The sequence below is a fragment of the Pinus tabuliformis genome, chromosome 8 (assembly GCF_031772625.1).
Source record: "Pinus tabuliformis cultivar Carrire ecotype Pingquan chromosome 8, CPIR1, whole genome shotgun sequence".
In the NCBI taxonomy this organism is placed as follows: domain Eukaryota; kingdom Viridiplantae; phylum Streptophyta; class Pinopsida; order Pinales; family Pinaceae; genus Pinus; species Pinus tabuliformis.
In genome coordinates this window covers 1,378,576,708-1,378,578,805 of record NC_142294.1, presented here as the reverse complement: position 1 = coordinate 1,378,578,805, position 2,098 = coordinate 1,378,576,708, and positions in this window count along the sequence as shown.

Sequence of the window (2,098 nt, the reverse complement as noted above, 5' to 3'; positions counted from 1 at the left end):
GCAAACCAGATCTCACAAATTCAGGAGGCATCCATTGTGGGAGAAGTGGCAAGAAGCATCCCTAAGATCAACGCAACTCTTGAAGATCAGCAGGGGAGTTTCAACCAACTATTGTTGAAATTGAAGGTATTATTTTTTACCAGACCTGCTCTATTTTAATAGATCTTGGGGCTACATTAAGTTACATTAGTCCCAGGGTAGTGAAACGATGTAAATTACAAGTTGTTAAATTTAAAAGCCCATCATTAGTACAGCTCGCCACAAGGGCAAAAAGAAGAGTTTTGTCTAAAGTTAGTAACTGCCCCTTGAAATTAGATGGCCAGCCTATCATAGCTTATTTAAATGTGTTACACCTAAGGTCATATGACATTCTGATAGGTACGAACTGGTTAGAAAATCACCGGTCCTTAGTAATTTAAGACACAAGCTATTAGCTACCGAGATGAAGTAGGAGAGAGATAGGAAATTCAAGGTGTTCCGAAACCTCTGCAATTAAGGCCAATAACAACCTCCGAATTAGCCAAATCCATTAGAAAAGGTTGTCAAGTCTATGTTATACGAGTAGGGTATGCTGACTCTAAAGATACATCTGTATCACTAGAGAACATGACCAACATCATTTTAGGAAGGCAATCCCGAGGTTTGAGTGAAGCTGAGCGATGATGCGAAAAATCGCAACACAGACCTTTGGACAACTGTCCAAGAACTGAAAGGTGAGATGGCCCAACTCTAGGCAGACAACGAAATATTGATGTAGGAACAAGAAAATATTCTAAAAATCTTGTCGGATAGATAGAATCATAGGCCACTAGCCCCCAATCCAGAGCATGACCACACAACTGGGGAACAAGAGTTCAGAAATAAAAATATGGAAATAGAAGTTGGAGAAGAAAACTAGGAGGAAGAATCAGGAAACGTGTCTGATCACAAGATGAAGAAGTAACAAAAAATTGAACTCCACAGAGAGTTTCATAAAATTAAGCCTCCTCTCTTTGATGGGGAAGAAGAAGAGGTTGCAGAAGCATGGTTAATTAATATGAACAAGTATTTCCCGCTGTATGAATATGATTACAATTTGAAGGCCCGCCTAACCATTTTCCAGCTTCAAGGGAAAGCTACATTATGGTGGGAGGAAGTAAAAATAGTCCATGGGGTCAATGAGAAAAACATAACCTGGGAGAAATTCCAAAAATTATTCGAGGAAAAATATTTAACCGAGAGATTTTATGATGAGAAAGCAAAAGAGTTCCATGATATTCGCTTGGGCCAAATGACCATGGATGAATTTATAACAAATTTTACATCATTATTGTGATGCGTTCCTTATATTTGTGAAGAGAAATCCAAAGTACAATGGTTTGTTTGTAGTCTTCTATTGTTCATGAAAGAATGACTGGAGTTTGAGAACACAAAAACCATGGCCAAAGTCATTCAAAAAGCACGAATTTGTTATTAGCAAAATAAACCAAAGGGAGATACAAGTAAAAGGTGGGTAGACAAGAAGGGAAATAAATTCATTCCCAACCATAAGGGAAAAATGAGCACCAACAACAAGGGATTATATAAAGATCAAGGTAATCGGAATGTGAATAAGCAAGGATTTAAGATACCAAGAGAAGCTAGGACCAATGAACAAACTAGCAGAAATGAAGTGGAATTAATTAAAAGACCACCTAAACAATGTTGGGGATGTGGAGGCCCACATTATGTCAAAAACCACCCTCAACGCAGGGGAGCAGACTAGATCTCACAAAATCAAGAGGCATCCACTGTGGGAGAAGTGGCAAGAAGCATCCCTAAGATCAATGTAGCTCTTGAGGATCATCAGGCAGAGTTTCAACCAATTTTTGTTGAATTTGAAGGTACCATTTTTTATCAGACCTGCTTTATTTTCATAGATCCCGGGGCTACATTAAGTTACATTAGTCCTAGGGTAGTGGAACGATGTAAATTACAAGTTGTTAAATTTAAAAACTCATGGTTAGTACAGCTAGCCAGAGGGGAAAAAGAAGAGTTTTGTCTAAAGTAAGTAATTGCCCCTTGAAATTAGATGGTTATCGTAGCTTATTTAAATGTGTTACCCCTAGGGTAATACGAC